The sequence below is a fragment of the Frankliniella occidentalis genome, unplaced genomic scaffold (assembly GCF_000697945.3).
Source record: "Frankliniella occidentalis isolate FOCC.00 unplaced genomic scaffold, Focc_3.1 Scaffold48, whole genome shotgun sequence".
In the NCBI taxonomy this organism is placed as follows: Eukaryota; Metazoa; Arthropoda; class Insecta; order Thysanoptera; family Thripidae; genus Frankliniella; species Frankliniella occidentalis.
In genome coordinates, this window is record NW_026267178.1 from 1,360,756 (window position 1) to 1,374,735 (window position 13,980).

Consider the following 13,980-nt stretch of genomic DNA (forward strand, 5'->3'; position numbering starts at 1 on the left):
AAAAAATACGGCGCATTGCTGAAACAATAATTACACCGATATAAAATTTTACTCTGTTATTTTACTTGCATTCCACAAAAATACAAGTTGATACGTATATTTTTAGAACTTATGTTTGCGTATGTGTTGACTGCGTGTGTCTGTCCTCTTATCACCATCAGCGCGTTGGCATTGTTTTGCCCTTTGTTTTTATACTACCTTCAGTATCAGCTGGCAAATGCTATTTCTGTCGGAAAGTGAGATTCAGACATGGTTCAATTAACCGCTGATGGACGCGCTATACACTTGTTTAAACTGAGTGATACTATACTTTTTTTTCTAATTTCCCGCCGTCAAACAGTCTTTAATCGTCTTTGTTTTTTTTTAAATTCTTTGCTGTTATGAAAGTACATCGTCCTGGTCAGACTCGGAAACATTACATATCGAGACTACGTAAGCCGTTGTGCTACGAACCTCTATGCGACTGTATCCCAGGCAGTGCATCGGGCGGTAGCAACGGCCGCGCGCGCGATTTGAGACGCCCGGAGATCGGATCCGGTTCTGATGTGGCCGCCCGGCACTCATTGCTATTGACATTGCTATACGATCCCGAGGAGCTGGGCCACTCTGTTCCCTCCGCGTGACGTCAGGCGGCGATAATCTCGTTCGCTTCGCAGTGTTTCAATATACGTCTGTTGTATTTATTTGCGTTCCTATCGTAAATGTGAATGTTCCGCGCGCACACGCTTGGGATTTGAGACGTTTGGTTTGAGATTATTTTAACCTCGCCCCTTTTGCGTTCGCCCGTTTCTTAACTGCAATGTATGGCTGAGCAGATGAAAACTCGTCTTTCTTAGATTGTAGTCGACTCTCGTAGAGCGTGGCCGCTGCTCGCTTTGCGGTATCTTGATGACACGACAATAGGCCCGGGTAAAACGCGCCCGCAGGGACACACGGCCAGGGGCTGGCTCTGCTTGGAGGGGGCCAGGGGAGGGGCCGGCCCGGGCTGCGACAGTACTGACGACTGCATTGCAGAGAGCTCCAAGAACGTAGTGCGATGACGAACAACGAATGTTCAAATTTAGAGGGTGAAACTTATGTCTTGGTCTTGAGTCGCGGACCTTTTGAAACTTATCCTCGCATGATTATTCCGTACATACATTGTTATTATTAAAGTATTTTGATGCTTAATACTGCACCCTGTGAGATCGTCTAGAAAGTAAGTACACGCCGTTACAAAACTGCAAAGTACAGCGTTAGCAACCTCTCATGGCGCCTGATGGGTAGGCAACATCTTGCCCGCTGCGCATGCGAGTACGGCGGGGTGGCCTACCCTGAGTTTCACATGCGCTCTGCTCGTGTAATTTGCCGAATGTGAAAAATAAAAAGATGGTCGTACTTTGTGGACGATCCCTCCTTGTCTTAATCGCAGCAACTCTTGCCACGCCAGCAACGACGGATTCAGTGTGAGCTGGCGATTCCTCTCCCCCCGACTCTTTACCAACCACTCGGACGGAGCAGACGTGGCGTGCTAACAGTCTGCCCTCGAGTCTGTAGCACCGCCCCCACGCGCTGATGCCGACGAATCTGTGTCGGCATTACGGCAGCCAAAGGGGGAAATCACTTTAGCATTCCAACCGAAGCCAAACTTATTTGTACTTACAGCGTGCACTGCACGGCTCTTCTGATTAGACTTGCTGCAAAATGTTTGGCATTTGCCTCGTCTTTGCAATGCTGAGTACCGTCGTCCTCCCCCTCATACGACGCCGGCCCGCCGCCACGCCCTGCCACGCCCCGCCACGCCCCGCCACGCCCCGCCACCCGCCACGCCCCGCAGCTGTTTGGGCAGACAGCCACCACGGCCGTGTCTGGACGTTATTATGTGGCGCGTCGTGGCGGGGCGGGGCGGGGGCCGTCATTGGCGGTGCGAGAGTCCGCGGCCAACCGCGGCCGACGAGGCCTCGACAAATGTGGGAATGGTGGGCGGCTGAAGGGTCCGGGCCGCTGGCCGCCCGGCTCGCTGGCCCCTGACCCAGTCCAGTACATCCCCGGGCTTGGCCGGTAAGTCTCTCGGCCTATCTCGCGCAGACATCGGCCACCGCCTCGCCTCGGCGTTCTGCACCCCACCCCGCACCGCCCCGCTACACCCCGGTGTGCGGTGTGGCAGCAATAAGGTGCTGCACCTCATGCTTTCCCTCGCGCTAATACAATGTGAGCAAGAAATGTATGGAAAAGTCGCCTGAATAAATAGGCATAGCTTATTGAGACTGATGAAATATCTGATTATTTATTGTTTTTTGACTTATACATCCCGGCAAAAACCCGTACGATTTTTCAGTTGACTTTACCGCGTTTTATTTGTATAGGCAGGCATGTTGCCTTCTTGCTCGGGGTCATGTCATAGGTCAATGGGACTCAGTCGGCAAACCCACCCGTAAAACCGATGAGAGTTTTTAGGCTTCGTTTAAGGGAGCTGATTCATACGCCGCGCACTTTTGCAGATATACTGTACCGCTTGCAGGGGTGCGGGCGGGCTTACCTATCGTCGCTGCCCACGGCTCCTTATGGTCCCGTGCGTGTAGGTAACCCGCTCGCACACGTGCATGCGGTACAGTATAACTACGAAAGTGCGCGGAGTGAGTCAGTCACCTTGTGTAGAAATAACGATATTTATTATTTATTTTTTTTGCGGGGGGGGGGATCTAGCATGTTTCCATAGCCGTTTCGGCATACGCTGGACGAGCTCTCGCTTCCTGGCTGTTAGGTCCAAATTCCACCTGAGTGCGCCTCCAAGGCGGGGCGCGTGGTGGCCCGGCGTGGTGGCCCGGCGTGGTGGCCCGGCGTGGTGGCCCGGCGTGGCGTCGGTTTAGGACTGGTTTGTTTCGGGGGCCTCGTGGACCACCTCTCCGAGAAGGAAGAAGCGCCCAGGCTCGTTTGTGAGGAGGGGGAAACAAACACAGAATCAAAAACAAAACAGTCTTTAAACGGGGGGTGATATAATAAAAAGGAAGGAAGGACAAAAAGAAAGGAGAACCAAGAAGGCGCGCGTGTGCGACAGATATGTCGTCCCGTCCCGCATTTCCGGCTGGTGCGCGAACCACCTGGGCTTTGCCCGCATGTGAGCGCTGGCCTGTCGTGACCGTGGCCAAGGCTTGCTGAAGCTGAAGGCGGCTGCCTAATGCGCGCATGTGTGTGTGCGAGCGCGCGCGCCTGGCTGTCCAGTGCCTCGCGTTGCATCACGGGAAACCACCGGGTACTATTTTTAGAGCCTTTTACCGCGGCCCGCGGCCTCTTGTGGTCCCGCCCAACCAGGTGTTGTGTCAGAAAAAGCCAACATGAAGAACGAAGATCTGTATGGAAATAATAATTTGAACATGATCTTTACCAAAGGCTGCTACTTAACAGTTAGGCAAAGAAAAAGGCCTTGCCGCCGCGACTGTTGCCCGTTTTCTTACCTTGATGGTCATCTTGTTTTTGAATAATCTGTCCTTAGGCGCACCCATAGAGATGCACTTCCATCTGACTGCGAGCAAAGGGTTTTCTTTAGAAGTGATGCTCCTTCGCATGCACTAACTACCGAGCTAACGACGTATACGTGTACGGGGGTTTCCAGTCACGTTGAATCCGCGTACTTACCGACGCCGCTAGTTGCAGTTTGAAATACCCAACAAATACAGTGTGGAGATTTCTTTGTGTCTACCTACCTACAGTAATGTCCCTCTCGAAGCTGGCTCGCTCGAAGCTGAAATTTTGAGACGGACCCTGCTTAAGGATGGGGGTTTACAACCTGGCGAGCTCGCGCGAGCTCGGACGACAAAGCATTTACAACCGCCTGATGCCCGAGTCCGCGCCAATACAATAGGTTCGCAACATGTGGCTAACTTTCGGGTCGTCCTCTCGAAGCTGAAATCCGGTCCCGATTTGCCAGCTTCGAGAGGGGCATTACTGTACTCCGTACATGCGACGCGAGGATGGCTCGCGCCAGACAGCCGGAGCCCCGAGTCCCCTTCCCCCCCACCCTCCCTCCGCGTCCGCCTTTGCCTCGTGTGTGTTCCCACGGACTCGCTGGGACAGACGGCTCTGGAGGAAGAAAGGGAAAAGGAATAAGAAGCACCCTCCCGTCGGGATACGGCGGCAGCAGCATCAGCAGCAGCGGCCCATGTGGTCGGACAAATCATTTTGCCCGCGCTCCATAATGTATGACGCTCTCTCAATCATCCCGCTGCCACCACACATTTATACATCGATTATAACGAGGATTTGGTGTCCGGCCGGCCCCGTCTGGAGCGTGGAAGGGCGGCTCCCCCGGGGCCCCTCCTCCTCGCTGGCCCGGCTCCAGTTGCTGCTGACATCATCTGATCGGATAATCTCTCCTACAGTATGACGCAACCGGGGCAACGTCGCCCAGCCTCAGCAAGCCTGCCCTGCACCCCTGCACCGCAGAGTTATGGCTGTTATCGGATCTGGAACGGCAAATAAAAAATGATGGCAAACAATTATAGTCAAAACTCTTTACGAGTACTTGAGTACGTGCTTGTAAATGTTGTGTCGTTTCACGACGGTCAGGTCTCGAGCGAGGTCTCGACTGTGTTTGGGGGACGGCGGCGGCGGCGGTGGAGTCGTGCTGTTGCGCTGGATTATTTGTCTCTCCGTCCAACAGCTCTAAACTGGACTCTCTTTATTCTTCGCGACGCGAAAAGAAGAAGCCCATGGAGGGAGAGAGGGGGAGAGAGGGAGAGAGGGGGAGAGAGGGAGAGAGGGGGAGAGAGGGAGAGAGGGGGAGAGAGGGAGAGAGGGAGAGAGAAAGGGATTGAGGGAGTTAGGGGGAGAGAGAGAGAGGGGGGGATGAGAGAGAAGTCATTGGCGCTGATAGCCGCGACGCGAGGCGTGCAGATAATCGTCACGGAAGTTATTCGCACGCGATGCACCCGCCTCTCTCTCTCTCTCTCTCTCTCTCTCTCTCTCTCTCTCTCTCTCTCTGTCGCCCGCTCTCTTACCGACCCACCACTTGACCACACCCATGGCCCGGGTCGGCGCCGCCAGGGGTCCCGACCATAACCATAAACATCCCGGTCGCCACTATCGCGTTCGCGCGACGCCCTGGTCTGGTCTGGTGGGCGGAGCTCGGCGGCGCGAGATCTGCTCAGCGACACGCCGGGTCGCGCAAAGACAAGAGCACTTGCTGTCTGCCCCGCGCCCTCATGGCTGGCCTTATGACGGGTCTCTGGCCTCATGGCAAAGGCCGGCCTTTTGGCAATGGCTGGCCCCTCGGCGAAGGCTGGCCTCCTGGCAAAGTCTGGCCTCATGGCAAAGGCTGGCCTCTTGGCGAAGGCTATGGTATCATGGCAAAGGCTGGCCTCTTGGCAAAGGCTGGCTTCTTGGCAAAGGCTGGTCTCATGGCAAAGGCTGGCCTCTTGACGAAGGCTATAGTCTCATGGTAAAGGCTGGCATCTTGGTAAGGCTGGCCTCATGACAGGCTACTAGCCTTACGGCAAGGCCGGCCTCATGGCTGGCCTTACGGCTGGCCTCATGGCTGGCCTCATGGCTGGCCTCATGGCTGGCCTCATGGCTGGCCTCCTCATGGCTTCCAGGCCACCTGCCTTTCCACTCATGGCCCTACTGGCCTCGCTGGCCCGCCGCTGGCGCCACTCCAAAACGCGCCTCAAAAACGACACGCCAGTAAGGTGTCACGTCGTACTGCTTTTCGAGCTCCCGCCGACCTGTCGTCTTTCCAGAGGGCCCAGTGCACCCACAACGTGAAGCCCGCCACGCCCCCGCCCCCCGGCCCGCCGTCTGGCACCACCTGACCTACCCCAAGGCCCGGCCCGCACGTCGAGCCGAGTGTAGTGACGGCGCGGTACGGAGTATCTCCACCGCGGCCCTTGCGCCCCGCGGGTCGTACACGGCGAGGGGTATCGTCGCGACCTCTGGGTCGTCCTCCCGCCCGCCAAACGAGCGCGCGAGTCCAGCAGGCAGGGAAGACGATCCGCTTTGCCGCGGACGATCACCCGAACCGTGGGAGTCTGCCGACATGGGACCCGTCCGGCCGTCCTCGCCCGCCAGGGTCACCAGGGTCACGACCGCGGGATGAGCCTCATAGTGGGCTACGAATAATCTTCCTTCCGGGTGGCCCGGCCTACCCCGCCCCGCGCCCCCGCTGCGCCCGAGCCCCGAACGCGCCGCGTCGTCGGCGAACTGGAAAGCAAAAGGATGACTGACCTGCTGCCCGCCCGGCCCGGCCCGTGACCTCCACTGTCTCTGTATACGCGAGGAAGGTTCGCTGGCCGCGGGCGTAGTTATGTAGAGAGTCCACTCTGGATGGAAGTTCTGCTATAAAAGATACGAGTCAAAAGTTATGATATGAGTTGACTGGGTGAAAGGCCCATTTTCTGAGTGGTGACGGGACAACCTGTTCCTCGACCTTTTCGTAAGATATACGAGAAAAAAAAAATCTCCCCACCCATGAACCTCACGGACTGCTGCAAGTTTCCCCTCAAATTAAATATGTAATTAAAAGATGACAAAGAGACGAACTTTAGAAAAGTAGTAAATGTGGATCGTTGACGTGCGGGCCCTCGCGCAGTATATTTTTTTTATACTCTCTGAAAGGCCACGCGCCGCGCTGTTCTGCGCGAGACTATGGACGACGCTGTCTCGCAAATTTTAATCGCCATCCCGCTGATGATGATGCCCCGCGTTTACTCCCCCTCTACCCCCTCAAACTCTTAAGCGCGCAACACGGACCCCATTAGCGTCGGCGTTATGTCTCGCTGGTATAGTGGACCGAGACAAAGGACTACACGCTGGAAATAAGTTCGTTGTTTTCATTTTTGAATTTGAGAAAAGAGTGGTGGGGGAACTTGAATAGGAATGCGAGCAGCACAGTTTGACGGGAGGGCGTGACACGCCCGGCGTGTCGGCCTGCGCCGCATATTATCGCGATAATCATAGGCAATGACGTCGATCGATTGTCTGCGCGCGTGCCGGAAACAAACGCAGTGTAAAGCATTGTTTTTAAGGAAATTGTCGGTGGTGATTCCGAGGAGAAACTATAGCAGTCGTATAATTGAAAATGAGGTGTCAAGAAGCGCGTGAGCTCGTGAACAGGTCTCGGAACAGGTGCAGCAGGGCTTCGAGAAAGACATGTGCCGACTGCGCACGACGGGCGAGTAAATTGCGGTATTTCTGTGACTTCGTGGTGTCGTTGACGCAAGCATGCGGTGCGGGCGGGGGGCGGGCCTGGCAGGCAGGTCTGGCAGGCGGGTGACTGGCCAACCCGCTGTTCAGCTGTGGTACGCACGGTTGCCTATCCTCTCCACCGCAGGGGCTCCCCAGGCGGGCGACAGGCAGGCAACCCGCTGTACAGCTGCGCTACACTCAGTCACGGTTGCCTACCGTCCCGTCTGCAGGGGCCCTCGGTCTCGGTCATCATCACAGGGTAAGGCAGGGTAGTTGGGTGTTAAACGTCTTTCCATGACAAAGTATACACGGCGTTACTCGAACTCGACGCTAATTTTTTTTTGCCCGTGTTGTTGTTATGTTGTGTGTTTGTGTGTGAAAGAAAGAGAGAGAGAGAAAGAGACGGGGACTATATTTTGTCAGCGCGTGAAAGAGAGTGCCGACCGTGCCTCCACGCCGCCCCAGCCCACCCCGCCACGCCCTGCCACGCCCGCCACGCCCCCTTTTTGCGTGATACGCTAATGACGTGCCCGCGGTCACAAAGCGTCGCCGTCTACTCTTTGGTGCGCCGCCACCGGCGCCGCCCTGCCGCGCCAGAGCCATGTCGCTGCCATAACATAATTTGACGAAAGAAAAACAAGTCCAACAACTTTATACTCACTGATCACACTCTTTTGTGTGGGCGTGTGTATAGATTTTTTCGAGTTTGCGACAAAGCCCCGCACGTTGTTTTATGCGTGTTTGCGGTGGAAGTGTTTGGAAAGGGGTTTTTAAGGCCATATAGTGTGGCTGTGTAGTTTGCGAACGAGGAGAATAGCAAGGGTGCGAAACGGCTAATTACAAAGCGACATTGGGGCGTTGCCGTCCCACCGCACCGCCCGCCACGCCCCGCCACGCCCCGCCACGCTCCGCCACGCTCCGCCACGCCCCGCACGACGCTGAAGTGGGCGACTTAATTATTATGTCCGATCGATAGCCTCTCTCGCGTACTCGCGCGCGCGCACACCGACACTCATTGAACTTATCGATAAACCATGTTCCCAGCCGCTGTCCGACAATGTTTGCACGCCTCGGTGCCCGGCCGCGCGCGGGTTGTCCCCCCCCCCCTTCCCCTCCCCACGGTGGGGAAGTCCATTCTCACAAGTTGGCCCGGAGGGTCAGGCTGGTTTGGGGCGCCCGAGCCTGTTTGTGGTGTGGGGGGAGGGCGGCCCTCCTGCTCGGCGGAGTCCTGCGATGGTAATCAGCGGAGCTGCCTAATAATGACAGCCCGGAGCCTACAGGCCTAGAGAGGTTCTGCTCGTGGTCACGGTCACAGCGGTGTACTCACTGGCGCACAGCCGCCTACAACGCCGCGACCACTAAAATTAAGTGTAGTGAAGTGTGACAGAGTACATTGGCTCGTGGTCACGGTCACAGAAGTGTACTCACTGGCGCACAGCCACTTAAAAAGCCGCGACCACTACAATTAAGTGTAGTGAAGTGTGACAGAGTATGTGCTGGCCCTAGCGGCGTACTACTACCCACTAGCTGAACCACCCTCCGGGAACTCCCGCTCGCATCCGCATGTACACACACGGCGTCCCGGGTGAATGATTTAGCACCCTGCACACCTGGCGCAGCAGTCTGCAGTGCAGCTTTGGGGGGCGGGGCGGCCGCCGGGCGGCTCGATCTGGCCCTCAGCCCGGCCGCAGCGCAGAGCCAGGTCTAGGGTTTGCAGGGTCTTGCGGGTCCTCTGCCTGTTGTAAATCATTGAATCAAATCGAAAATTCAGTGCGTGCGACCTGGCGGCCGAAGCTTTGCTGCCGGTAACGGCACCCTCTGAGGAAGGAGAGGGTTGTGAGGTAGGGCGCAGGGGAGGAGGTCGAGCACCCCTTCACCAGGCCCACCCACCCACACCCGATCTCTCCGGTTCGCGGAGGCAGCCTCAGGGCCTCTGCTCCGACGTCTCGTCATTGCCTTCGCTTTGGTAACCCGATCCAACCCCAAACCCGTGTAGGTGTGTGAATTTTCATTCACACAGCAAATATGATCCGAATTTCACTTGAAATTTCGAACACTTTGAGTCCCTCAAGTTCTAATGAAATTTCACACACATCTTGTGTGTGTGTGTGTTGGGTTGTTGTCAGTGCTCGTTGGGCATCGTTCGGGACGCCCGTCCCTCGAAAGTTTTGCCTTTATTATCGCCATTATTTCCGTCTCTGTGTCCCCAACGGCAGCGGCCCGGCCTGGAGCACGACGCCGGCCGGACGCCCCCGGTCCCCGGACGCCGCTCTGTCCCCTTTCGCTTGATTTTCATTCGCCATGATCGTCCCTCTGGTGTCGGCCGGGGGGACATGCGACGCGACGGGACAGGACCGGGCACTGACAGGCTGGAGGAAGAGGGGGGGGGGGGGGGAAGCCCTGGGGAGCGGTGATGGGCGGCCGGACCCGCAGGGCTGGTGCTGGTGCTTCCACCACACCGCGCCACGACACAAGAGGTGTTTTACGCGGGCAGGTCGCCGCGCAGTCCTACCGCAATCCCCCCCGCGCGGACCAACCCTACCGAACCATCATTCCCTTCTTTCACGCAGACGCCGCCGCGGCTGAGCTGCTGGTGGGGCTAATTGCGAGTCAGCTGCGGGCTCAGCTCACAGGGCTGTGCCCGGGCTGCCGTCAGAGGCAAGCTTGTCCCGCCAACGGTGGAGCGGAACACCGCCGCGGACCGAGCGACACAATTTTATTTTTTTGAGGGTCGCTTTTCTTTATTTTTCTGTTTTTGCGCACCGCGGCGAATTGCGGGCGCCCCTCGCCCGCGCCCGCGCGCCCTCCTCCGTCTCTGATAAATTAACGTGGGCGGCATTAGGGGTTGTTGAGAGAGAGAGAGAGAGAGAGAGAGAGAGAGAAATGAGAGGGGCTTTAACGTTGACGTTTATAGGCCGCGACTTGAAGGATTTGTGCGTGCGCCAGCCGTATTAATAATAAAACGCACGGATTGGGTAGATTCCCTCGGATTCCCTGGAGAAGGGAAGAGAGGGAGCCAGGGGTGTCAATTCAAATGTGTAGAATTCTGCAAAAACGATATATTTTATGAATAAATATTACGAGCAATATTTCGGATTTGTCGGGTCCTTTTCAGTTTTGCAAAGCTTCGCAGTGTGCGGTGGGAGTTTGAGAGCAGGCGTGTGCTCTGCGATAGCAGGCGCGCTAAAGCGTCTTTTGGTGGCGGGGGCGGACCTTTGGCCCGGCTCGGAGCCCTAAACTGGGCGCAAACTGTAACACGATTTGGCCTCCCCGCCGCGTGGAGCTGCCGCCGCTGCCCCTGCTGGCCGGTCGTAGAGTCCTGTAGCCTTTGTCCGACGGGGTGGCGGACGGTGGACGTGAGGCTGTGCCTGAAGGGCAGGGACAGCCCCTCTCCCCTTCCCCCGAACCCTACGGAGGGAAAATTCAAATGGGGGCGGCGTCGCGTCGGCCCGGACCCGGAACTGCGCGTGACTGAAAGTTTTAGGTGAGTTTCGTTCGCCGGGCGTATCGCCTTGAGCTGGGGCTGGGACAACAAAAACCGACAGTTGCAGCAGCGGCGTGGGTCGCCATCCATCGTCTCTGCTCCATACTAAGTTCCAACTACTCGTCTTCACCTCGCGGGAGCCCTCTGGGCGCCGGGGGTGGGCTCCATCGCCCTTTCACCCGTCCCACTCCTCCTCCGCCCTCCCCACCGACGGACGGGCCGCGCAGGAGGAGTGCCGGTCATGTTTGGAACATGAGCTGCTGCTGGGCAGGGGCACGTGCACCGGGAACTCAAGTGTGTGAGTGCTGCACACTTGGGGGTGTGTGAAGGCCATTCGTACACGTAGATGCACAAGTGTTTTTGTGTATTTCAAAGGGAAATTCTCACCTATACTTTTATTTTCCTCTTCGGTCGTGGTGGGCGATCGGCCATCACGATGCTAACGTGCGACGCCAGTCCAGAGTGGGGCATGGGGCTGAGTTGTCAATTATAATTTGTTTACGATTAACGCAGGTTGAAAACTTGGGGTCGCACGGCGGTCTAGACGCCCCAGACGAGACAGCTTTTCATCTACTAATTGATTTTCATAAGCAAGAAGAGGAAAACACGAAGAACAAACCAATCTATATCACCATGGGACCCTCGCTCATCGCGCGTTGTCCTCAACCGTGTCACTTTTATTCTGCATCAAATCGAGCCGGATGGACACCAACCTCCGAACACTGGCTGAGATTGTTCCCATGTGGACATCTGTTCAGTTCACAGTTCACAAACATTTCGGGTCCGAACACTTCGTGTTCAAGTTTGAGTAATAACTAACAGTTTGCTGTTCGTTCCAGATCGATCGAATGCGAACATGTTCGCTCATCTCTAATGACGATGTACAGAAAGAAAGAAAAAACTCGGTTACAGGAAAGAGGACTGTCGTTGGTTCATTTTCATCGACTCTCCCGGCTGACCTCCCCGGGTGCGTCTGTGTTGACCGATGTGTGTCAAAGGGGCGCGCCCGCAGTACGATGGTCGGCAATGTGTTTTGATAGGCTGTGTTGATTCTCGATTGGAGCCGCGGGCAGGGGCGTGGCGGGGCGTGGCGGGACGCGGCAGTCAGTATGGGATGCTAACGAGAGAAAGAGACAGATAAGGGTTTCTTTTTTGTTATTCGGTCCGTCCGTCTCGTTCGTCGGAAATTACAAACAAGGCGGAAGCAAACAAGGGAGTTGCGTAAACCGCGTGGGCGGCGCTGCGCGGTTTGTTTACCGGGACGCGCTTGTTGCAGTCAAAATATGCGATTCCTAAAAAAGAACAAATTCGCTGCAAATTCTTGGCAATAAATGCCTCATGTTCACACCAGAAACCGTTAGCAGTTGGAGTGGAAGGAGCGCTGCGAGGCAGCAGGCTCCCTCTCCACAGTATTCGTTTCTACCCTGGAAACCCTAGTGTGTACTTGAATGCAGTATCTCCTGCATATGTACCTACATGTATGCAAGAGGATCTCCTGCATACATCTAGGTATGCATGAGGTACTGAATTCAAGTACACTCACACTTGGTTTTCCAGAGTGGTCTATTCAATTCGTCCCAGTGAGCGTCACGGTCACCCCCCCGGGCTGGCACGCATGACGGCATGCAGCCGGGGCAGACGCCTCCGCCCCAGGCATGATTTAGGGTCTCTATACGGCCGGGGGTGGCTGCTGCGCGGCGCGGGGCTGCGGCTGCCATAGAGACTGACTGCCATGGGCGGCGGGCCGCTGGCGAGCCGCTGGCGGGGCGGGCCTGCCTCGGCACAAGCCGACGCCGACAGCCGCCCATTATATGGCAATGACGGCCTCCTCTCTGACGGCCCGCTCCCCCTATTTACCCGTCGGCGAATATCTCAAGGCCTCGACCCCCCCTCCGGTCGTCTACTCACCCTGACTGGGGGATTTGTACCTACCGACACACACCGTGCCCTCCCCTCCCCATGGGGCATCTTTGGCCATTGCTTTCGTTATACGAAAGGACTTTTTCCAATAAATTGTTAAACCTTGTGTTTGCGCTGTAAAAAATATCCTCGTAAATTTACTACATTAGTTGTTTGCTTGTCAATCGATCAGTTCCAAGTTGGAAAACGAAATGCTTGTCAATTTTAAATCTATAATTGTAAATTGACGACACACATTATGAAAAGGATTCCCGTAAACCTACGACTATTTTTCACAGTATGTCAAATAAATCAAGTTGGATTTTGAACCCGTTGCCCTTTACATCAAATCTAAATCCGACCAAGTGCTAACCGCGTTTCTCCTTTTTGTGTTCATCATTTTCCGCACACTTGACGACAGCTTTTTCAATTTCTTTTTTCAAACCCGCCATTTGGTGCGTGTTTTTCGCGTTCGTCGACGTGCCGCAGCACGCTGCCGGTCCTGTCCTATGGCCGCTCCCGGAGGGCCGGCCCACCAGCAGATGGTTCCCCCCCGGGGGTCGTGTCGTTCCCCCACTCGTGTCCAACAGCAGGGCACGCTCGTGACCTTTGACCGTTTGAGCAGCGTGGGGTGGCATGCGGTAGCGTGACCGGTGACCGACGCGTATTTCTGTGTACATGTGAGTGTGTGTGTGTGCTTGTTTTTGTGCACCGGGGCGACTCTTTCAGCAGACCACAGACCAACCCACGGCGCCCCCCCCCCCCTCCCCGGTCGCTCGGTGCACCGCGGCCACACTTAATCTCCCACAATATGTCGAAGCTCAGCATAAATATTCCCAGGCAGGAAATCTTTTCGAAAAAATATGAACCCTTTGAAAATTGTCTCAGCAGGCACTACTACTTACCTAAACATCTACATGATTAGACGTCTGGCGTGCAACGAGACTCCTACAGTAAAACCAGTAAAACGGTCTGACTTTAACAAAAGATCTTGTCCATGTTGCAGAGTACCGGGTGTAACTGTGAATCCCGCAGCAGTGTTGCGGGTTTGCCTACTTCTTAAGCAATCCCCCAACACTGCTGCGGGATTCACAGTTATACCCGGTACACTTGTTACAAAAACAGTACCACCTTACAAAATCGAGCTTGTGTGAATGTGAATCGTAGATCCGAGTTTCTAAGAAGGTACTCCTCTCATGATTCAATCAACTATGGGCCATAATTCAGGCTGCTACGCAGATTATGGTCAGTTTTATGGTGTCCGGGTCCGGCGCCGCGGCACACCATAAATAATGCCCTACTCCCTTATTAAATATCGACACGCGCGCCGGCAAGATATTCCGCGCAGTCCGACATTTTCTTATCCTTTGCTAATAAGTTCCTTTGAAAAATGCAAAAACGTCGTCTTGAATTCTGGAGAGAGGGAGGAAAGGGGGGGG